This window comes from Pseudopipra pipra, chromosome 21 (assembly GCF_036250125.1).
Source record: "Pseudopipra pipra isolate bDixPip1 chromosome 21, bDixPip1.hap1, whole genome shotgun sequence".
Lineage (NCBI taxonomy): Eukaryota > Metazoa > Chordata > Aves > Passeriformes > Pipridae > Pseudopipra > Pseudopipra pipra.
Window position 1 is genome coordinate 9,821,762 of NC_087569.1, and position 23,168 is coordinate 9,844,929.

A 23,168-nucleotide genomic window follows, 5' to 3' on the forward strand; every position below is an offset into this window, starting at 1 on the left:
AGAGATCAATAGAGCGGGTGCTGAACTCAGGTTTAAGTGGCAAATTTAATTAAGGAGGGAGCAATGGTTGCTCCAACTTGGCCTCACTTGCAATTATTTAATGTTTGAGGTCTAAACTGAGCCCATAAGCACAGAGAGCTTTCCAGTGGCATCAGTAGGCTCCAGACTTGCAGAATTTACTGATAGAAACTGAAGTGCAGCGAAGGCTGGGGCAAACATGGGAGGTTGGGATTGTTGCCTGTATCCCTGAGCTGTTCCCATGAGCCTGGCACAGCCTGGGATGCTCCAGCTGGAGAGTGGGAAGGCAGGACCACTTTGCTGGCTCATAGGTAGGGACTGAATTTAAAGCTGGAGTGTTTCACAGCAGCATCTTGGGTATCTCTGCACCCCCAGGGGCTGCCTCCCCATGTGCCCATGTTGCTCTGAAGTGAGGCAGGTGTTCCTGAGACTCTGCAATACTCCAGAGGGTTTGTACTCCGTCTTTTCGGTTATTTTTCCTCCTCAGTTCACAGGGAGACACATAAACCATCCCTGTTTTGAGGAACTTGTTGCTTTGATTTCTCATGGAAGTGGATTTTGTTGGCTTTGCAGTAAATGGTGGCACTTTGTTCTGCTTTTCCTTGCAGGAAGGGAGTAAAGCAAGTGCTGTGAAGAGGTGGGATTGGCAAGTCCCATGAAGGCTGGGAGAACGTGTCCCAACTCTGAGAGGCTTCCCAAGGGAGCCCAGCCCTCCCTCCCTCCCTGCTGTGATGTTGCTTATTAAAGCAGCAGGGGGGTCTGAGAACATCCAGAGCAAAGCACGACTCAGGTAAACTCAGGTATTGGCAGGATGAATTTATTCCCTGTTCCTGGAAATAATCCTGTTGGGAATGAGTGGCCTGGAGGAGAGTCTGGAATCTGCAGGGTCTGGGGTGCAGGAAGGCAGCTGGGCAGGGGAACTTGCAGAACCAGGCACTGGAGGGAGACCTCAGTGCACTTATTAGGAAGAGGATTATTCCATTTATTTTGCATTGCTCTTTGTATTATTATTTTTATGCACATAAGCCTGAATTGTGTAAGAACTTCACTGCCCAAGTTGGGTTTGCTCGCAGGGAGCACAAAATGCAGAGGAGAATTCTTTCCTTTGAATATCTTCTGATCTAAATGGGTGGGAGGTGTGGAGAGAGGGGGCTTTGGGGACAGGATCTGTCTTTGGTGCTATTGGCATCTTCTGTCATGAGGTCCCTGTTCCAACTGGCCCTCTAAAGTGTTGTCCCAATATATAATGTACACAAGAGGTAGGGAAAGGGATGCAGCAGAAAAACAAACTTGTGCCAGTGTATTATTCCAAGAATGACAAAAAAATCCAGTGTGCAGTTTGAGAGTATGATGCCTTACAGACAAGTGGAGCAAATCTTGGGAATAATGTCCACTGGCTCTGAATGGGATGATCCATTTCAAAAGTGTAATGTACTGGATATAGTAAACAGCAGAAAGTACACAAACAAGGAGGCTTTAGTGATTTTTCCTTTCCCACCAAATGTAAAATCTCTGGTAAAAGGCTAAAAATTAGGAAAAGGTGTAGTTTGCAGAAATAGCTGATCTGTTCCTGAGAGGATTTCGGTTTTTTAATTTTTTTTTTTTTTATTGTAAACTACCTTATGACAATTGGTGATAAAAGAGCTTAGCCTTTCAAAAATCCATTTTAATAGAACACCGTATGACCTCATAGATATGCATAGGATTTAGAAATAACATGGATTTTAATGAAGGCACTTGAAAGGTATGGTGCCATATTGCAATTTTATGGAAGATCTTAGATTAATGAAATTAAACGTGAACTGCATTGTTTAGATGATGAACTTAAGGTCATATCTGCAGCATTTGAAAGAGAAACCTTGAGTGGAGGGTGTAGAATCATTGATTTAGACCCTGGTAGACAGCTGAATAGCAAGCACTGAAGCATGAAGGTAAATTCCCATATTTCATTGTTAGAAGGTTAGCTGGTGGCTGCCAGCTTTTCAGTGATAATCACCAACCAATTCCACCCTGTTTCAAAAAAGATTTTGCCTTTGTGTGCTAAGACACTTTTAAAAACCATTACTGCTCAAAGCAGGGGCACGCTGTTTAAAGAGAAGCTATTTCTGCAGAATGCAGGATGGCAATGAGTTGATGCTGTCCTTGGATAGTGATGCTATTAAGTTCATTAGGATCATCATCCATTTAAAATGCTTATAAGGAGGATTGTGACTGTTTGCTGGAGACGCCAGAGGCACCTCCTACTGCAACTCCCAGCGAGGTGTCATCAGTGATTAGCTCTTTTGCTTCCTTAGGATTTTTGTGTGAGACAACGGCCCTTTCAGGGTTTAAGTCCCGTTTCCATCCTCAGGCACACGCAGGGAATAAATGCAGGAACATGCACATGTGTTAAACTAATAGACATGCCTTTGTACAACAGGAAAATTGCAAGGAATGGGACGCTCAGGCCTGAAGAATAAGTGATAATAGAACGATACTGGCAATTACTGCTGGAGAACAGTGTTGTCACAGGGGGCAGCTCGTGGGGATGGAAGGATGAGGGGCGGGGAAAAGATTCCCTTTCGACAGTTTGCTGTTAAAGGGAATTTGTCAAGGATGTTAAAATTAGATCTAACTGGGCCAGATCCTCAGATGACATAAATCAGCCTATAGTCTTCAAACCACGATCTGGCCACTTCCTCCTCTTTGTTCTTTCTTCATCTTTATTATCTGCACCACAACCCTCCCTGAGCGCTGCCGTGGTGCTTCCAGCCCCATTGTCTTGGTGCTGCAGCAGCACAGTGAGAGGAGGTACTGCCACTCTTTTGCCTGCCCTGCACGTCCTTTTTTGCTCACAACACCCACACATTTTACAAAACCTGCTAAGCCAGTGGGGGAGATGGGGGACCTCACCCAGACCGGGATTTAGGCTGAGATGTCGCCATCACTGAGGCGATCGGTGTGGACTGACCTGTCTTCAGCAAGATGAGCTGCTTTCCACAATGACAAAGTGATGGAGTTGCCTGTAATTAGTGCTGTTGGGTAGCAGAGTGGGAACACTGAAATGGGAATCCATCACCCCACACCCAGCCCTGCTGATTGGGAATACAGCAGCACTTAGAGAGCGTTCAGCTTCTGGTGGGGCCTGCTGGGGTGCAGGGGTCTAGCTGGGTACAAGAGAGGGCAAACCTGAGAGAGATGCTCTCAGGTGGGAACTGAGACTTCTGTGTCTAATATGTTTCTATGTATGTTCTCTTCCAGCCTGAATTTTTGGCAAGCAAAGCTAAACTCTGCCACATCGTGAAAACCGTGTGAAAGCTGCCAGTAAGGAAATTAAATAAGAAATAGTGTCAGATAATGGTTGCAAATGTGCTATGATCACTCTTTTCATTAGAAACTTCCTTGTTTCCTCCCTGGTGTGCACCACAAACAGCTTGCACATGATTTATTTCTGTGTATTTGGGAAGGAGAGGCAAAGGGAATAAAGTCTTTGCCATTAGATGTTTTAAAAGGCTTTTGGGAGATTTAGAGGCACGGTGCTTATTAAAATAAATGGAAGCCGTGTGTCTAAATCCCCTGGTCATCCTTGAAAGTCTTGTCCCTAATGTTTATCTTGCAGCCATTTCCAAATGGGGCACTGCACATCCCATTTCCAGTGTGTATCTAAGTGCAACTGGACAGCAAACCCAGGCTCACACGGGGGCCAAGCCCAGCTCTGTGCCATGTCCTGCCTAATGTTGTGAGTAAGGAGAGGGTGTGATGGTACAAAGCTTTGAAACGGTGCAAAGCATTTTCTGGGAAACTCTGGACAGAAAAAAAGCCCAAGTCCCACGGAAGCAGAGGGAATGTGGCTCCCCTGTCCCACTCCCAGAGGTTTCTGCTGTGTGCAGCTCTTGGTATGGGACACACTAACCCTGCAGTGTCCAGTCCTGCAGAGCTGATTTGCTGAGCTTTTTAATAGATGCATAACTTTCCATCCTGTTGTAAATCTCCCAAAAAAAATTTTATTTATTTTTTTTTTTTTTAATTTTTAAAGGAAACTATTGGCATTGGCCACTTTGGAAATGCTGACCCATTGAGTCTAAACAGGGAAGTTTAGGGCATGTTAAATATCAATTGATTATAAACCCCATATTAATTGACGTTTAGCAGCCCCACTAATGGAGAGGAGCTCATTACATAGCAGTTAACCCTCCACACATATATATTAAATAATCAATTAGTATTTATTTAACATACAATAACCTCCCTATTAGAGCTAAATTAAAAGCCTCTTTATGGAGGCCTTGCAGAAAGCCCTGCACTGTGCTAACCTGGAGCCAGGAATTTGCATTAAGAGCCTGAATCTTTGTTACCTCTGGAGACCCCAAGATGATTTTAACATGTCAAGCAAAAGAATAGAGGGGTTGGGTTTGTTGCAGTCACTTGGCCCTGCTATGAGACACACTCAGTGTGGGGAGGGAGCTCTGGGAAGGGGGGTCAGTGCCAAAAAAGTTGGTGAGTTGCTGCCTATGTGGTCCTGACCAGATGCTGAGACCTGGCAGGTGATGGGTGAGAGGGAAACAGAGAGATTTGCCCACAAGTAAAAGACCTTTGAAGTAAAAGAAAACTATTTTCAAGTGTAAAAAGAAAGGAGAATGAGGAGAGGGACGGGCAGAGAGTAAGAAAATACAAAAGCAAAGAAGTGGCACGGTTGGGTAATAGAAATAGGGCAAAGTGGGGAACTCAGAAAAGGAATAGCTGAACTAAATTGCTCAAAATGAGCCTCTCCTGTGCTATGTTCTGAGCTGCCATTTATATCTGTGTGGTGTATTGAATATTAGCAGGTGGATTTACTCCCATCTCCCTGTGGCCTAAGGTGTGACAAGGAGGGGTATAGCAGGGAGCTGTGCTGTTTTCCTTGGAGCCCAGGTGAGTTTTATATTGGGGTCTAATAGCCCCAGACCCTATTCAGAGCTGAATTCCATCACACCCCTATGCAATAATCTGTTTTCTGGTGGGGGGAGGCTGGGAGATCAAGCAGCTTCTCCAGCAGTCAATTTTGGTTCTTAAAATGGAGCCAGCTCAAGAAATTGTCATTGATCCACTTCTGAACTTGGAGCAAATTTCCATAAAAATAATCAGATCCTCTCAGCTGCAGAAGTTTTAATGCCCTGTGTGGTGGGACAGGCAGGCTGGGAGAAGAGGAGCTGAGCAGTGATTTAGGTTCCTGTCCCTCCTCTTCGCTGTGCCAGTTCTGAACAGGGAGCCAGGGGATGGGAGATGATGCCTTGGCTGCTCTCTTTGTAAAAACAAATCTTGGCAAAAACAGGCAAAAGAAAGCAAGTTGTTTGGTCTGATCCTCAGCAGATGAAAACTGGAGCAGCCTTTAGTAAGGTCTAAAAAGCTGAATTAATTTTGGCACCTGAGAAGGTACCTGGGAATGTGGCTTGGCTGAAACCCCCCCTGGAAGCTCGGAGGAGCTGTGACACTGGGGGGGCTGGTCCAGCCTGGAGCAGGTAATGACAGGTCTATCCCAGATGTGTGAAGAAGAGCAGGGACCCTGTGGAGCAGCCCCGATGATATGGGGGGGTTTAGACACGTGTGAAAGAGGGGAGGTGTGTCCCCCTCCTCCCCTGACTGCCCCCTCCAGAGGGAGAGGGAGAATCCCAGCATGTCCCAGCTGCAGAGTGAGAAAGGGAGCCAAGGAGATCCGGGGATGACAGAGATGGGGCAGAAACAGGCAAATAACCACGGATTTGAAACATCAGCAGGCAGTTTAATGAAGGGACAAGCAAAATAAAACTGGAGGTGAATGCCAATGCTGTTTGAAGGGTAGTAATGAAGCTGATGGAAAAATTGCTTGGATCTCAGGGAAGACCTGAATGGGATTTTGCTGAGAATTTATTTGTGTTTCAGGGTTTTCAGTTCTGCCAAGGAGTGTAACACACACACACACACACATCAATGCCTGCCCCTCCTGAAACTCGTGGGGACTTTGCTGTTTGCTGCTCACTCCAGTAGAGAGAGACCTTCGAGGTCTTCTCCCCCCAAGGACAGCACCAGTCATCTGAGCAAGTGATGGTCACCTGTATTCACAGGTATATGATGTATTTTTAGCACTTGCAATAAATTACTTCTTTTTCTCCTTACAGCTTCTGGAAGCGTTCCCAGCCGCTGGCCTATTCATCAGGATGGTTACATTTCTGCTGCTGAAAAGAAGGAAGTACCTTTTTCTCTTGCTCTTCATTAGCATGTGGGCACAGTGTGAGGGACTGGCTGGGGAGGGAACCCCGTTGTGAGCGGCACTGGGTAAACACAGCTGAGGTGACAGTGACAGTCCTCATCACAGAGTGTCAGCAATTCAAACAGCCACGCCACTCACGGGCTCTGAGAGAGGGGGAGAAGGAAGAGCAAAAAGGAGAATGTGACGGGTTGCAAACAGGGATTTGCGTGATTTTTGTCGTAGGTGTGTTCATTCTGCAAGTATCTGGGAGGAAATGCGAATTAATTTTATGCTGGCCAGGTCCATGTGTTGGAATTTTATGTTAGATACGTAGAAATTTCTTCCTCTTGTAGAAAGAGAGAACCAAAGGGCTTTTGGAAAATTTCAGGAAATTATCCAAGGCCAGGCTTTGCCCAAAGGGGATATATTATTGAGCCCTAGGGAAAGGCAGTCTTGCTAATCTATTAATAATAATAATAATAAGAAAGTAGGAAAACAGAAACAGCGGAGCAAAAACAAACCAAAAAGCTCCACTGAACAAGACGTGATTATTTCCATGGAAAAATTTCCTGGTGGTTGGAATGCACTGGTGTTTCCTAAAATAGCCAATTTGATCCCTCTACACTGCAATGGTAACATCAAACCCAAGAAATTTGGGAAATTAGGCTAAAGATTTTCCTATTACCCTGAAATTTTGCCTTGGAGAAATGACAACACAGACAGAATTTCCTTGGGAAAGAACTGAGTAAAGGATGTTGTGAAATTATTTTAGTTAAACTGACTGCAATGCTAAAAATGAATCCTGGTGTAGGACAGCAAAGGAACTCGCACTGGAATATTAATTCTGCTTCCAATCATCCAAGGAGTTCAGTCACTGAAGTCAGGGGAGAATTCAGTCTGCCTGCTTTCCACGGGCTTTGGGGAGGCCTTGCCAACGCTGTTCCTTCCTGCTGGATTCGCCTGCGACTCCTCAACGTTATTAGTGGAAATAATTTCCTCTGTGGAGAAGTGGCTGCCTGTGTCCTGCTGGAGTGTCTCTGCAGTGGATCCCTCCATCACATCTCCCCTCAATCCCAGTAGGCAGCTGTGCCTGCAGGGTGTTGTTCAGTCTTTTACCCAATTATCCAGGCACAGAACACCCATCCCAAGCTAATCAGGAAGGACAATCTTCTCTGGGTGAAAACACTCTCTGAGGGCTCACTTCTGCTGTGGTGCCTTCAAGGAATGAAACCACTAATTATAGGAGAGGAGTGTTTTGGATTGTATCATCCACGATGTTAGAAGCAGAATCATAGAATCAGCTGGATTGGAAAGGACCCCAGAGATCATCAAGTCCAATTCTTCTTTCTCTTTTTTTTTTTTTTTTTTTTTTAATCCAGTCCGGTACTCCAGCCAAAATCCAATCTGGGTTTTCCCCATTCTGTACTCTGGGAAAATCCAGTCCGGGTTTTCCACCATTCTGTACTCCAAGAAAAATCCAGTCGGGGTTTTCCACCATTCTGACCCATTCCATACTCCAGCAGAAATCCAGTCCGTGTTTTTCATCATACTGTACTCTGGGAAAAATCCAGTCCGGGTTTTCCACCATTCCGTGCTCCGGCCAAAATCCAGTCCGGATTTTCCACCATTCCAACCCATTCCGTACTCCAGCAGAAATCCAGTCCGGGTTTGTTTTCACCATTCCGTACTCCTGGAAAAATCCAGTCTGGGGTTTCCCCCATTCCAACCCATTCCTTACTCCAGCAGAAATCCCGTCTGAGTTTTCCCCCACTCCCCCAAAGCAGCCCCGGGTCCCCCCCACAGAGGCACCCCAAGGTGTGACCCCCCCCCAGGTGACACCAGAACAGTGTTTTATTTATTGTAACAAACACGGAGGATCACGATGCAATGAATTACTTCCAAAAAATCAGCCCTAACCCCTGTAACTACACGAGCACACAAGGAGTAAATGCAGTGTAGCAGCGTGCACCAGCCACTGGCGCCCATCTCAGGTGGGTGCGAAGCAGCCACGTTACTGTATCAGTCTCAGAACGTAACAGGGATGCAGAAACATCTGTGATGGCTTTTAGGAGAGCCCTAGAGAAGTGTTCTACAAAGGGTAGACCAGTGAAGCAGTACAGCACAGATTTATTGCTGTCATACCAGGCTGCTACTCGGGCTACAGGTCAAAGACGTCGAGGGAGCTGGTTTTGTAAAGATAGTTCCACATAAGTGTTTCATTAGCAGCACATACCTCCTCAGCATGTTGGCTGAAGGACAAATTAAACAGCAAAAAGGAAGTCAAAACTTATTTGTCTTCTAAAAGACCAGTATCTGTATCCTAAGTAAAACAAGTCATCGTACCAAAGCGTGGCTGAAGATTAGAGATTTGGAAACTCCCTCCACAGGTTCCTATGACCTGGGATGTTTATTTATGTATTTTATCTAATGATTATGTGTATCCAAAACACATGGAACTGCCCAGAGAGCAGGGAGCAGAACCTGGGACTTTCTCTTGCTCGGAGATCACTAGGCAATAAACTGAAGGACTTCCACAAGCTCTCCATGAACTTCTCCTGAGACACCAGAATGCCCAGTGAGCACAGCTCCTTTTCCCAGAGCTTGGAATTAGCTGGAGGTTTAAAGTCCTGCTACAGGTGAAGAACTGACTGTGATTCTTCTCAAAGACAAGTGGTAATTATATTCCACACATCCTGGGGAAGTGCTCAGCCAAAGAGTTATTGTACAAAACCACTGCAGCAGCAGTGCTTCCTCTGGCTGCATTTCAGAAGGGACAAAGCAGCAACTTCCCACTTGTTCAGAACTCTTCCCAGCTTTGTTTTCAAAATAAAATCTAATCCCAATGTTCCAAGAGTCCTAAAATTCCTGGATTAAATTTTATTTGGAGGCTCGAAGTCTTATACCAAAGAATGGAGTGCTCAAGTCCCTTAGGTCTAATCCTTTACATATCAGCCTGTGAAAAAAATTAAAATACTATGCAATATGCTACAAAAAACAAATTAATCTTCTGTAAGCAAAAGTTTGACTGGGCTAAGTATAACTCACAACCTAGTCCAGAAAGGGAGATGAAACAAGTGGTCTTATTTAGTGCTCAGAACCAGTTACATTTTACTCTTTATTCACACGTCTGATTTTGGAGCAATGTATGACCATAGAATCAAGTCACACCTCTTCAGAAGACATCAGGGAAACATCTCCAAGAGATGCCAGCCAGGGAAACTGAAAACCACCTTTGCACATTTTTATACAGAGGAATATGCACTCTCTCACAAAGGAAATTGTAACCATAACAAAACAAAACAAATCACCAAGTTATTTTTGAATAAGAGAAAGGGAGCTCCCAAGGCTGAGAATCCCAGGTACCCATCCCATGGCTTTGCTGTGCCATTTGACCCCTTCCCTGCCTCTCTGGTGCTCCCCTGGTGTTCCCTCTGTGAGGGACTCTCCTCTTGGAAAACCCCAATCTAAACACAAGCGTGTGGAACTGAATCGAGTGTAAGAATAAATAATTTCTATCTGTGAAGAATAAATAATTCCTATCTGTAAGGAATAATTCCTCTCCGTACCCCATCACAAATCCTCAGCCAGCAGGCACCAGGGCAGAGTAAAATGGTGATTTTTTTAGCTGTATCATCTCACAGGATTTCCTGTGAGGGGTTGCTGGCAGCTCATGGCTCTGCTGATTCCAGCTCTCCAGGCTCCCATGGTGGCTCTCCTGCTGGAATGCCAGAGCTGCCTGCTGGGACTCGGCCATAAACTGTGCAGCTCAAGGAAGATGTTGCTTGTTTTGTGAAGGACAGGATGAAATCAGCCCGTGTACATCCTCCATCTATTGCCTCTCTGGGCAGGGAAAACATAAACGCCGTTCCCACCATTTTATTTATTGGCTTCCCTCTGTTTCCTGGGAAAAACCTGTTTTTTAGTACTTTTGTGTGTGTGTGTGTGCTGAGCCTGTGTGGGGTAAGGGCGTGTGTGTGTGTGTGTGTTTAGGAGGTTAAAAAAAATTTCTTGCTGTCAGCAAGTGATGTTACAAACCTGCTCTGACAAGGCTGGTTGTATATTTACAGTTGGTGAGAGCGAAGGCTTCATCAATCTTCACGCTTTGAAAGGGACAGGCCCGCTCCCATGAGCACCTGCTCCGGGAGAACAGCTGAACTGTGACTTTCCAGGGAACTAGCTGTAAATTTTAGCCATTCCCCCCGCAGCCCACGCATGCTTGAGCTCTTTAACCTTCCCAGGCTGGCAGGAGTCCCAGCAATCAGTTTAGTGCAAAGACTGGGGTTCTTTTTAATTAACCTTTTGTTTCCCGCTGCAGGTGTTTCAAAGTTTCTTAATGTTAAAAAGGAAGAGGGAGGGGGGGAGAAAAAAATTGTTTGCAGAGGTGCATCCACTTTTTCTATGCTTGGTGATCAAACAGGATCAGCCTTTCTCAAGTTTCCCCTCCACATTTGCCTCTGGGATGTGGGTCTGTGCCAGCATCCCCTGGATCTGGCAGCACAGGATCCCTTTAGGCACCTGCAGAAAGTATTCCTGGGAGTGCACTGTAGTTCTGTCCTCAAGGCCATGTTTCCTTCCTTCCTTGCTTTTCCAATCTGCTCCTTGCTCTCCAGGCAGCCTTTTCCAGACACTTGACCCCCTGGGCGTGTTTTTGCTCTGTTTAATTCTGTTTGGCCTCTCACACCCAGCCTGCCCAGCCAGGGGAAGTTTGATTATGGACTTGCTGAATTCTTCTTGGTCTTCCTGAAGTGCTCACTCTGTGAAAAGAACAATCTCAACCTTTCCTGCAACTCCAGCCTGACCAACCTGTGCTCGACCGTCTTCAAGGGTCTGCTGGACAAGGCTGGTGAGCAGACAGAGTTTAGAAAACACAGTAGGAAGTCACATGGAGAGGATTTAGATGGATCATGCTTGGGAGGTGTAGCAGTATTTTGTATGTAAAAGCAGTTGGTTTACTTCAGGCAGGCTGTCCTATTAATAAAATAAAGATATATCCCTCTGGGAGGGAAATATTCCTGCACTGGAGGAAAAGGGATGTATTGTCCTGTTTGATCAATAGAATTATTAGTAGAGCAAGGACCTGTTGTATTGCTACGAAAATTCGTATGTGGACATTTATCACAAGGAAAAAAATACATTTAAGCTCCACTTAAAACAGTAAAATATATCTTTGAGGGAAAGTTTCAGACTTTTCTGTACAAGAGGAATAATGGTTTCTATAATTTAATAGGTGCTAAATTTGGTGAGGAGTGCCAGCAAATCCATTTCACATAATGATATTTTATCTCCCTTGATATGGTCATTTTCATGAATGTCTTTTTATTGGTTCCCTTGTCCCACAAAGTGTCCAAGGTGGTTCTGCTCATCCTCAAATGCCAAGCACATACAGAGGCAGAGATGGCTGGAGAATCCTATTAATAATGGTTGCACAAAAAATGGGCAGGAACTGCATGACAGTTAAATGTGCTCCCTATAAATAAAGAACATTTCTATTTGACCCTCAGGGCTGTGGCTTTTCAGCGCTTACTTTTGTAGGAGTTAAGGTGGTCACAGCTATTACAAACTAGAGATAAGCTTAAGAAATTCAGGTGAGGATAACAGGAAAAAAAAAAGAGGGTTTCCAAAGAAGATTTCACTGAAAGTTTCAGCTAGAAAAAAAAATCTAAAATTGCCCTCAGTGAGGGATTTTGTTTGCATAGGCCAGGGCAATTTGCTTCTTGGAAAAAGGAGTCATTTATTCTCTCAGGTATCTAATTGCAAATTCACAGAGCCAAACTTTTTCCTTGTGTAGCTCTGCTGAGATGGATGGGAGCATTAGTTGTGTCCTCAGTCTGTATTGTATATAAACCAAACCTCACAGTTATGGCTTCATTCTGGCTGGTGCTTTATGCTGACTAGAGCTAGCAACCACAACCTGTGACTGCTATCACAAAAAATAAACTGAGTCTCTGGAAGGGGAACAGAGAAATTCTTCTTGGGGAAAAAGAAGGAACTTGGAAGAAAATCAGAATAAAATGGAAGGAAGGGGAAAACATACAGGTATGTATCAAAAAGGTAGTATATTGTATTATAATGTGATCTATACATTTGGTATAAAATGGCCCAGAGAAGCTGTGGCTGCCCTAACCCTGGAAGTGTTCAAGGCTGTGTTGGATGGTTGGATGGAGCAACCTGGGATAGTGGAAGGAACAAGGGTGTGCCAACATGTGGTCCTGAAACCGCAAATTTGGAATGGAGCAAGGAGCAGAAGAACTGACAGGATGAGCTGTCACGGGAAACGAAGGGAAGACTGAGAAAATGGTTATAATAAATAATAAGAAATGTTTCATGGGCCAAAGGAATAATAGGTCAGCAATGGGAAGACTCTAAAAGCTGCTGAGAGTTATTGATAGACATTGTGTTAAAAAAAAAAAATCATAACTAAATCCCTGATAGTTTTGCCTTCAAGTTCACAAAGGCAGGTGGCAGGGCAGGTGCCAAAGTGGAAGACAAATTTCCTTTTGCATAAAGAAGAAATATTGAAGGAAACTGAGCAGAGGTGACGGAGAAATTAAGAGTGTTAAAAGACCCTGAAAGCGTGTGGTCCATGTCAAACCCCCTTCAGGATTTCTAGCTAAGTCAGCAAAATGCATGAAAAATCTGTTGAGGGAAATGAGAACCTCTTTGGAGACCAGTAATGGAGAGATCCTGTGAGTGTCAAGTCCAAGGAAGCTTTCCAGAAAGGAAAGGCAGTGGTGCAGAGGAAGGTAACTTGCATGGCCAGGAGGCCAAAGTCTGTTTTAATCTGGGGCTGCACTAGAGAAATAGTTAGGGTAAGTTATGAGTTTAATTAAAGGAAAACCATCAAGGATTAAAAAATTGGAATCTGTGCCAATAAAGGGAGAAGAAAACTGACAGCGGCTTTCTAAGGAATTAATGCAAATCACAGGCCAGGGAAAAGCCAAAAGATATAACTTCTGCTGTGGCAGGAAAGGTTGGATATAACACAGTCGGGAAGCACAACTGGGTAAAAGTGACAGGTGGGGGATGTGGAAGTGGCTGGTCAAGCACTGGCTGGTGGGTTCTTGCCACTGAGCTACTCAGGAGGATGGGCTGGCTCGTGCTGGGAGAAAGTGAAGGAACTTCAGGACAAAGTGGTTACTGAGGTGAATTTAAGGAAGCACAGAGACAAGAGGAAGGGAACAAATACCACAAAGATTTGAGGGCGCCTGGCTTGGGAGGGGAACCAGCAACCACGAGTTCAACCCGAGCGCTGATCGGGCAAATTTCTGTGTTTCTGCGACAACTTTCAATGAAAGATTCTTGATTCACACGCTCTTGAATTAAATAAAACCCCAGGCATTGCCCAAGTGGGTAAGAGCCACCATCAGAGGTGGTGCATCAGACTTTGTAAGGTGAGGAGGATGGCGGGGCTGTGGGGAAGGTGGGAAGGTGACCAGGCTGTGGGGAAGGTGGGAGAGTGGAAAGTCTGTGGGGAAGGCAGGAAAGTGGTGGGTTTATGGGGAAGATGGGGGTTCTGTGGGGAAGGTGGGGGTTCTTTGGGCGAGGTGGGAAGGCAGTGGGTTAGGAGGGAAGGAAAGTGGTGGGTCTGTGGGAGGAGCGGGCAGCCGCAGTCTCTCCCCTCAGCCGAGCATCCTCCATTCCCACCTCAGCCGAACCGTCCCCCGGCCGCCACTAGAGGCTGCTCCACACCTCATTAAATAAACACAAACAACAATTAACGCGGGAGCCCCAACAAGGGGACCCTGCCCTCCCGTTTCCCACCCAGCAAAAAACGTGCGGGACGTCTCCGAGAGCCGATCCCCGCAATAAGTTTATTATGCACTGCGGGAGTCCTGCTCTGAGGTCCCAGCGATCCCCGCCGGCTTTGCCAGGCAGGGCTTTGCAAGAAGCGCATCTCCACAGGTGCCCCTTGTCCTCTCTCAAGAGGAGATTTGCAGAGGTTGTGCTTGTGAGGTGGGTTTCTTTGTCTGGCAGCCACGGCCACGTGCGGTGTTGGTCCCTTTTGGAAAAAAACAAAAAGCCAGCGACAACCAGGGCAGGGCTGAGATGCTCGGGGGGCACAGCCCCGGGGCCGAGCCGGGCTCAGCGCCACCGCTTTTGGTTGTTCCCGCAACTCGCCCCCGAACCCGCAGCAGTTGTTTCACATCTCGGTTTCTGCCGTGAGCGGCCGCTTTCACAAAAACAATGTACAACTTCGTCCGAGCGCGTTGCTGTTGTCTGCCCGGCACCTCGGGCCGCTGCGGGAGGGAAGGTTTTATAGGCTCCACGTTTGCAGTGAGTAAATACCAGCATTTTCACCTGCCTCCTTCCTCCTCTCCCCAAAGCTCAGGCTCTGTTTCCACTCCCTCCCACCCGTCTTCTTTTCACCACCAACTTCATCTTATTAGTTTGCAAAATTACAGCCTTGCTGTAAAACCTGGAATTCTGAACTGAGGAGAGCCCCAGCAGCAACGCTCGTATTTTCATTTTGTATTTTTCACCAGTGATGTTTGTCCAGGGTTGGTTTTATTATTGGTACTATTTTTTTCTTTTTTTTTTTTTTTTTAACACTGCTCTGGAAGGATAAAGCTGGAAAGCCCTATCCATTTCCTGGAAAAGCCAGTTTCTGTCTGTCAGCATCTGTCACGCCATGTACACTGTGATTTAAAAACAGCTACAGCAGTGGACAGACCAGGCTAGAGAAGGGATTTCTCTCACTCTAATTCTCATATTCATTGGCCCACTGTATTTGTTGTTTAGTCCCTGTGCATGGGAAGGCTAAACAAGAAATAACCATAAAAGAAGTGCTGGTTCCCTCTTTTTGCACTCCCTTTTTTGAGTCCTACACAAGGCCAGGAGTTGGGCTTGGTGATGCTTATGGATCCCTTCCGAGCCAGGATATTCTATGATTGGATGTCAGGGAGATGTAACTGCATCCACACCGAGTGGCTCAGGGTTTGAGGTTGCATCTGGCCACCACTCCCAGTCCTGAGCACGCTGCTCCCATGCTGGAGTGGTGCTGACTCCAGTTTCCAGCCAGCTTTTCCCCCAGGAATGCTCGTGTGCAAGGTGGGCCTCGCTTGCCTGCTGCCTCTGCAAGGACTCCAGGCAGCAAACGCCACTCTGCAAATTCAGAGCCACAGATGAGTGAAGGTGGTACAGGTGTAGCTTGGAGGCTCCTGACTTGCAAATTAACATCATTTCTCAGAGGCAGGTGTGACTGTGGGTAGCCAGGAGGGCAGTGGAGTCATGGATACATTATGCAGCCTTCTTCTTGTACTTCAAAAGGAAAAACCAAAGAGAACTGACATATGAAATGTGAGAAATCAAAACTTAGCTGTGCCATTAGGGAGACTGTAAAGGCACCACTGCCTGGGTCTGGGAGGAAGAGAGGATTTTTTTGGGAATGAAGGCACTGTCAGCTTTCACATCTGTTCTAGCTGGGTCATATCTATTAGCTGGGTGTTGTTTGAAGGAAAAGGTTAAATTCTGCCTCAAAGAAATTGAGAACTCTTGGCTAATGAGGTGCTACAGGTGTGTGACTGGGGACAGAATGGAGCCCAGGGTTGGTACAGCCAGACAGGCACCACTTCCCTCCTTCCAACCTTCCCTGGATGCTGCTTCTGCATTGTGAAAGATACCTCTTGTCTTCCTCTTTTCTTGTCTGGAAAGCCCTCCTGTAGCATTTGCTGTGTTTACAGCTCTTTATGGGACTTGCAACTTTGGGGTTTCATTGCTGCTCCATAATCAATGTTAATTCTTATTTTATGGTTTTAAAAATCCACTTGCTCTCCCCTTTCAAGCTCTGTAAAATGCCCTGGTGTGTCTTGGGATGATCCTATTTTGTTTACAGATCCCTTGCTATTGTAAGCCTCTGTCTTTCGATGGTACAGTTACCAGAAAATGGATTAAAGATTAAATGAACATGTTGCTTTGTTTGTTTGTTTTTAATGAAAGCTGTTTTGCAATTAGCTCTTTATTTGATCAAAGATTGCATCTGAGTTAATTGTGTGGTTTTGCCCAGTCTATGTTTCTTTCTCTGAGACAACTGGGTCAAGTTTTGTTTACACTGTGACCCACATAAACTCCATGGTAAACCACACTCACTCCTCATTCTCAGGACCAGAGCAGCACAGGGAGATGTGCTTGTAAACTAAATTAAAGGCACAACTTTGTGTATGGTTATTTGATGTCAGCATGTCTCACTTTTTCAAGAGAATTTTCATCCCCTGCTCCAGCTGACATTCCTCTTTGGGTTAGGTACTGGATGAATGTTACAGGCTTCAGCAGAAGCTGTGTGTGCTCCTCTTTGATATCCCTCATGATGTGTGTGTGGTGCAGAAGCTCTGCTTTGGGCTGTCTCAGTTTGGAAAGCCTTTCAAATGCTGTTCCCCCCTGTTTTGCAGCGCTGTGCCAGCCTTCAGACCGTTCCTCTTCCAACCGTCTCCGATGCTCATTTCTTCCATCGTGGGCTCCTTTCTCCCCACACAGCTTTGAAAAGGTGAGAACAATTCACGAGGCATGGCTGGTACCAGCTTTGCCCCAAACACTCGTCACTAACAGTGGTTGCTGTGAGCCCTGTACTTGATATCCTCCCCCTGGCCCTGGCTGGGCCATTCTCACCAGGGTCACTGTCTAGTGCTGTGTCTCTTAGAGACCATTATTTCATGTCCATGTGATGGCTGTCTAGAACACAATATGTTCAAGATCAAGACCTTTTTCTTCTTACACTGTCCCATCATATGGACTAACTGTAGAATTAGTCTTCCCATCAACAGCTCCGTAGATATGATTCACAGCCCGGTGATCTCTGCCAGGAGAGCTCAGCTGTCTGTTGGGATAGAGAGAGCCACAGAGAAACTGGTGCAGGGGTTTGATGACCTGTGTGAAGCAGAGATGAATCTGGCCCCGAGTGTCTCTCCAGCACATTCCTTTAGCAATTAACATTAGGTTTTGTCCCCAGTCCTTCCATGAAGTGCCTTTGCTGGGTGCTCTCCACGCTCTGCAGTGGCGCAGCGAGGGTGTTTGCAGAGACAGTGTCTGGCTTTGTCTTCCTGCCTCTTAGGAGACAGCACCTAGGATGCCTTTCTGGCCCGTAATTCGTATTGTTCTGCGTGAATAACACGGCCTGATGATTGAGATCCACTACCTGGGATCCGAAATGAATTGTTTGCTTTCTCAGGAAGCCTCGGGCTGGTCCGTTCCCTTCCCCTTTGCACGCCCAGGCGTCCGCGTGTTCACACAGACGCACCGGGGCCGCGGCGCGCGGCAAATTGCTTATACACATGTAAGCAAATATCTTCTCAAATCATCTCTTATCGCCAAGTGGGGTGTGGTGCTTGTTGTTCAAGGGGTTGAGGTTGCCTTTCAATCTGCCAGGGCCAGCCTGACACCAAAAATAAACAGCATAAACCTGGAACGGTTGTCACAAGGGGCAGAGAGAACTTGTCAGGCAGGAGTGTGTGAGCCGGCGAGATGATAATGTGGCATGACACTTCTGAAATGAGACACCCGTTGCCATGGTGAGGAGTCAGGAGGGACCATCTCTCCAGAGGCTGAAATAAAACATGCTTTAAATGATGTTTGATTAGAATTTAGATCATGTAACTGAGTGGCTGGACCTTTTCTTTTTTTTTTTTCCTGCCCCCCCCCCCCTTCCTTTTTTCCCCTCCCTTTTACTTGTTGTCGCAGTCTTTGGCTGCTGGCAGAGTTCACTTTGGGAAGAAAGGGCTTTGGGTCCGGAGCAGCCCCAGCTGTAACCCCCCTCGCTCCACCACTTCCAGCGTGCTGAGAGGTTACTTAGTTCCATGCCCAGTCAATTATGCTCCTTGCTAACTCTGCTTGCATTTTCCACTTGAGTCCATCATAGTTTAAACCAGTTAAAAATGATTCCCTCTGTTCTGGAAAACAGTTAATCAATAACACCCTGAGAATATTTCTTGTCTTGGTTTGCTTTCCCTGACCAGTCTACTCAGGGTATCCATCACCTTGTTAATATATATTAAAAATGCAGCCCATGAAGGCTTATGCACAAAATCCTTCTTGGACTTCATATTGAAGGAGGATGTGAATGTGTGTATGTGACAGTCTGGGTGGTAAAGGGAACCTGAAACAGAAAGGATTGAGAGAATGATGCAAAACAATTGTCCTTGTGGCCTTGTAAATGGAATAGAATGTTTAAAAGTAATTTTGGCTCTGTTTGCAGTTTGAATGCAGCACAAAACCAAACGTATTTTTCACGTCTTCCCCATCAGAAATGGACAATGTAAGAGCTGGGTCTGGGGTATGGAGCTTTCTAACTCCATGGTGCTTTCTGAGATGTCACAGTCTTGAAGCAAGTATCCAATGTCTGGATAAATCTGCTAGAAAGGGATTTATTCCAGTACTGCCTGGATGCAGACAAAAACACTCACCAAAGAAGGACAAATGCACCAAGTCCTGCTAATTTCAAGATCATCTGAGGGCCAGCTATTTATTGATGTAAATCAGCACACAGAGTACCAGGGCCTAAGCCTTGCCAGGTGTCAGCTCTGACAGGCTGTGAGTGGAAGGTGTTAAAATACAAGAGGTATTTTTTTTTTGTGGATGCTGGAGTGAACTGAGTTTGATGACTCACTGGAGTCACTGTTGAGTCCATGCTGGATAAGTCAATGCAGAAGCAGATGTTATTGGCAATTTTTTGACTGAGAGGCAGAAAGTCAAATGGTCAGGGAGGCTCTACTTCACCCTACACTGTACAGAAATACTTTGTACAGTGGTAAAATTCCTGTGGAACTGGGAGCAGGGCTGTGTGTGGTAACTAATAAGGGTATCGATACATGGACACTGCAAATGAGCTTCCCCTTTATCAGTGTATTTAAATTGTGACCATTTGCTTTGTTAATCAAAATATTTACACCAGGCCAGTGAACCTGTGACTACAAGTAGGTTTTTCAGGGCTATTAAAGCCCCTATGCAAGACCACACTCGTTAGAGTTCCTATTGTGTGCATTTAGGGGAAAAAAAGGCTCTGTAGTGGCTATGCATGAGCCAGAGTGTATTCTAGGAGCCAGAGGATGCCCTGTAATTTATGAGAGACAAAGAGGTACATTAGATATTGTTAGAATACCTAATAATCCTCTGGCAATAATTTATTCAGCTTGCAAGGTTAGGATCTCCATAATTCTTGGTTGCAGTCTAATGAAGACTGCTGATGCTTATTATATATTTTTGTGTACATTAGAGGTACCTGTGAATATATGGATACTGTTCTTGCCTCCTGCCACCCCACTACTCACAGAGCTGCCAGTGGGACTATATCGTGCTGTCCATTTGTCTAAACAGCCCAGGAAAGCGCAGCAGCTGTATTGGCTTCTTGTCAGTGCTCCTCTGTAACTTTGTGCCAGAAAATCATCTTCTGCAGATTTAACCTGCTTTCTTCACACTATTTTGCCACCCCTGGCTCTGGGGTGACACGACCATCGTCAGGGAGTCGTGGGCTTCAGCAGTTTGTGCTGCCCCTTGGTTAGCACAGACAAACCAGACAGATGCTCCCCCAGAAATTTTAAACTGGCACTCAAACCTGACGTATTTGTTGGTGGGATGGAGTGCAGTGGTCTGGACTGAGAGGAAAAAAACAAGGAAGAAGAGAAATCCAGACTTTCCTTCCCTGAACCCACTAAGTTTTTGTAAAAATTTTGCTCCAAAATCAGTTTATGATTCCACCCTAAGGTCATTTCCAAGTGATTAACTGCCATCTGACAGTCCACTCCTGGATCTTTGGTAGCACTACATGGGGTTTTTTGAGCTTTATGATCAAATTTAGTGGTGGTCACTGCAGCCAGGTGGATGAAAAATACCCATTTCTTCTCCACTGTTTCTTGTATTGGCCTCAGGGATTAGAAAAGTAGGTCTTTTATTTAGTTACATTGTCAGCAGCAATTTGGATGTGAGTTCAATTGCTTGGTTTGGAGTTCAAATGTTCCAGCCCGAATGCAGCCTTGTGGACTCGTAAAGCATCCTGGAATCTGCTCTGCTGCCTGCCCCACGGCCACGTGGAGGAACAACCAGGGGCTGTGACGGTCACTGCTGGGTGTGAACACCGAGGATGAGATGGAAGGAAGGCCAGGGAAGAAAGGGAGAGCCCTGTTTGGTGGAACAACTGGGAGTGCAAGGATGAGAACCTCGCCGAGGGCGACGCAGACCTTCGATGGGCGGGCGTGTTCTGCTCACATCCCCCTTAAGAACCGTGGGGAGGAAGGGGTTAAAATGATTTAACTATGGGGCTTTTTTTTTGTGCATATTAATTGGGTATTGCTCTGTTTTATCGCTGCAGTGCACTTTGTGCAGCAGTTTTAAAAATGCTTTAAGTAACGTTTGCTATGCTTCCTGCAACCTAATCTGCCATATAATTTAGGTTACCCATGCCATGGAATTTGCTTAACACTGGCAAAGAAATTAGCCCCGAAGTGCTGGAAGATCCCAGAGCTGTTGATTAGGGGTGTCTGATAAGAGCACAGGCCTATAATGATTTTATACAACGTTTTCATCTGGTGGCTCACCCGGTTTTGGAGGCAGTCAGCGTTTTGATCGTGGAGATGCACATTTGATCCTCACCACCAGGAAAGAGCCATCGGAAAAGCCACTCTGGCAGGCTGTGATTTGCAAGGCTACAGTATTAAACAGTCAATTCTTGGAGCAGAGCTGTGTTTCTCTGGCCTTGGCTCAGGCCAGGTCACTCACTGGGGCAGCGGCACCAAAATGGCCAAAAGTTCTTTCTTTCCCCCTCCTGGTTTCCTGGACAGTGTAAGTCCCTGTGGCTTCTCTGCAGTTTGGCAAGGTATGGCTGCTCAATCCACCTCTAGGTCTTCATCTCCCATTTCAGGGCAACATTTCTTTCCATTAATTTTACCTTTATCTATTTTTTTCAGTGAATCCACAGCGAGGTCCCTACAGAACTGTAACCCTTTATAGGGTGTCTCTTTGAGAATGCCTGATTTCTGCACATGGCTGGCTGGAATTTACCCTGCCTGTTGAACCTCAATGCATCTAATCAAGTTCTGGGTACAGGGTTCCTCAGGATAATTAAGAAAAAGCAAAGAAGAAATGATCTGGAAATTATTATATACCTTCTTCTTGAAGTACCTTCTGTGGAAATAAGATTTTTTTTTTTTTCTTGAACCAAGCCTTAAAATCTACAAGATTCTTCCACAGGCAATTTTCCAAGTTTTCTTTTTCCCATCATATTTCCACACTCTCTTGTGTTCTCTCCTTTGGCCAAAGCACATACCACAACATTTGCATGTGCTGTTGTAGCACACAGCTCTTCTGATCCCACATCAGGTGTCAAATCTTTAATATGATTTCCTACATGTTTGACTAATCAATGCAGAACATCATCATGAAAGATAATTTTACCCTCTGGCACTTCAGGGACAGGATAATGAGGCCTGGTGTTTTCCATTTTTTATTCTTCCACGAGAATCTACATTTTTTAGTCCCAGCTAATTGATTTAAGTTCATGGAGGAAGGGTTTTTTTCCCCTTTCCCTTCCAGTATCTTGGATATTAATGGATTCTGGTGAGCTAACGGAGCTGTGTGATCAGTGTGTTTAGAGATTCAATACACTGCCGTTCTGACCTTTCAGAAGCCAAGGGAAAAACATCAGGCCCAGCATGTTGATCCCACGTGAACACTGAAATCTCAGGCAGGTTGGAGCTGCTCGAGCTGCCTGGACAGAGGGACTTTCTCCAGGAAGGGAGGGTTGGGAATGGGACAAAGCCCATTCCAGCAGTAGCTGGATTCCATCCCTCTGAGAAAAAATACATGTTAGTCCAAATATCCTTCCCTGAGACAATGAGAATTAGCAAGTAAGAAGCTGTTTCTCTTACTGAGGCAACGCTGGTAGCATGATATAACTGATCAAACATTTCCCAGTCAGTGATACTGTCCCTGTCGGCCACAGATCCACTGGATTCACTGGTTGAGACCTAAAAGGAGCATATTCCTGCTGCAGCATGTACCTGAGGCTCTAAAAACTGTGAGCCAGATGTGTTTTTATGAATAATCCCTGTATTTTTTCTGTATTTTACCACCATTAACTAGAGTTATTCTTGTATTATTATTTTTTTTTTTAGGGATGGCAGCAGCTTATGACAGATTTGTTTAGGGTTAGCCCTACACATAAATTAGGCGGCAGATAAAATTTAATTTTTCTTATAACAAAAGCCTATAGCTCCTTAAATTGCTCATTTAACATCACTGAAAAGTAATACTCCACTTTAGAATGGACATCGTATTAACTTTAAAAGGCCTATTTAAAGTGACGGTTGTCAGTGAGTGAAAGCCAGATATGGTAATTTGGAGTTACAAATCAGAGTGAGGAAACTGTGGAATGGACAACCTTGTTAACACAAGCGCGACGGAGGAAGCACCGGGGTCAGAGTGCCAGCACGGAGAGGAATAAAGACACAGCACCAAAAATATGTCCTATAATTAGGGCAGCTGTAAGAGTCAAGGTTGAAGATTCTTCACCATGACATGTCTGATATAGAAAAAGTGATAGCCAAGAGTAATCACTTACAGGCACCGAGCCTTAAAGGAGCAGCTCTGCTCTCACCCCGGCCGGGGCAGGGGAGCCTGGCAGACAAAGAACGGGGGCACGGGGGGGCTCTGAATGGTCTGAGTGGAGAAGGGGGAAGGGAGGAGCTGGAAATTTCAAGGGTCAACACTCAAAGGAACCAAAAACTAGAAAAAAAATTGCTCACCAGGCAGAGAGGTTTCTGATCACGGTGTGGAACAGCGGCGGCTCGGAGAGCAGGGGGGTTACCCGCTGTGTGGGTGGGGGTATCCCGGGCTTAGATCCGAGTGGATGGGCACAAAATTACCTCTGGGGGGGACACTGAGGCGGGAAGGTGACAGGAGGAGGCTGGCACAGTGTGTGTTTGTGACTGGATGGACACAGGCACACCGGGCAGGGGAGAACAGAGCTGGGGAGGGGAGAATTTGG

At 45.7% G+C, this 23,168-nt stretch overlaps 1 long non-coding RNA gene across 1 annotated transcript in view; it reads left to right on the top strand.

Annotated features, from left to right (window-relative positions):
* The window catches only part of LOC135425621 (uncharacterized), a 47,452-nt gene extending 25,174 nt beyond the window's left edge, over positions 1 to 22,278 (top strand). Inside the window, exons 5-9 of the long non-coding RNA XR_010435670.1 lie at positions 627 to 808; positions 3,259 to 4,908; positions 6,132 to 7,278; positions 16,588 to 16,682; positions 21,091 to 22,278. This is a non-coding gene — a long non-coding RNA (uncharacterized LOC135425621). The remainder of the gene's footprint in view (positions 1 to 626; positions 809 to 3,258; positions 4,909 to 6,131; positions 7,279 to 16,587; positions 16,683 to 21,090) is intronic.
* The last annotated feature ends 890 nt before the right edge of the window (positions 22,279 to 23,168 follow it).